At 36.3% G+C, this 1,220-nt stretch overlaps 1 pseudogene; it reads right to left on the reverse strand.

Moving 5' to 3' along the window:
* The window catches only part of LOC106320849, a 5,367-nt pseudogene extending 5,295 nt beyond the window's left edge, over positions 1-72 (reverse strand).
* Positions 73-1,220: the final 1,148 nt, after the last annotated feature.

Raw genomic sequence — 1,220 nt, forward strand, 5'->3', positions numbered from 1 at the left:
CATCATGTGTGCCAATAGCTCTAGCTTGGCGCTGTGGGTGCTGTGGCCTAAGGTTGTCAGCTCCTTGGCCATTGCCCACTCCATCTTGAGGCTGATTCTGATGTTGATCCATCACAAACCACAATCTGTCTAGGTGAGCATGTTGCTCTTCTTCTCTTCTCCTCCTTGCAATCTCCCTTTCAAGTGCTCTAATGTCTTCAACTCTTGAAACTAGGTCTGTTGGGCCTCTGCTCCGCAAGTTCATGTACCTGAGATACAAAAGGCTAGGAAAGAGAATCAGTAACTAGATATAAAGAAAATAAGATTTAGTCTCAAGCAAGAACCAAATCTCAATGTCAAAAGCAACTTAGAATTGGCAACAGCGCCAAATTTGAAATGGAATTTTCAAGGGTCCAATAATCAAATCATTATAGTAATTAAGATATCAATCCATTTCTAAGAGTTTTGAATCAAAGATAATTCAGGTTTCCAATTAAGCTAAATGCAATCAAAGTGATGAGGTGATTCAATCAAACTAACAAGTTTCAAGAACAACTAACAAGCAACTTTCAATCAAATAGATAAAGGAGGAATCATGGGCATAGGATTTTGATTTCAGATGACTAAGATTTAATCTAAAATGGCAAGGTTTCAATCAACACATTCCCCTAAGTGTAGATATCAATTCTAAGCAAGTTCTCCTCCAAGATAAAAGCTCATTTACTCTCATGATCAAACATCAAATTCCATTGGTTTGTGTCAATCAAACAATCATTAAGGATAGATCATTCAACTGTTCTAACTCCCCTAACATCAAATCCATTTGGTAAGGTAAGCTAAGAGCTTGATGAGTTGGCTCAGACATTTCATCGAATACCTTTCGGGCAATGAAATATCTAGAGTTCTAAACCAGAATGGCCAACTCAAGGTTAGCATTAAGATCACTCAATCAAGCAAGGAAACACATTAATCTACTCTAAACATTCTAGATCATCACTAAATCATCCTAAATCATCCTAACCCATGAATCCAAAGATGACTACTCACTCATAATCATGGTAGACACTAGATCATTAGTTGATCCAAATCTAAACATGATTAATGGTCAAAGTAATCAAGCAAAGATAAGAAATTATGATCAAGATTAGATCTTTCACCCAAAAGTGGCTTTTGATTAGATAGAAAACAAGATAAGTCCTAAGATAAGGTCTAAAAAGTATTTATAGTGGCCTAAAAACGAG

Source organism: Brassica oleracea, unplaced genomic scaffold, assembly GCF_000695525.1.
Source record: "Brassica oleracea var. oleracea cultivar TO1000 unplaced genomic scaffold, BOL UnpScaffold01091, whole genome shotgun sequence".
Classification (NCBI taxonomy): Eukaryota; Viridiplantae; Streptophyta; class Magnoliopsida; order Brassicales; family Brassicaceae; genus Brassica; species Brassica oleracea.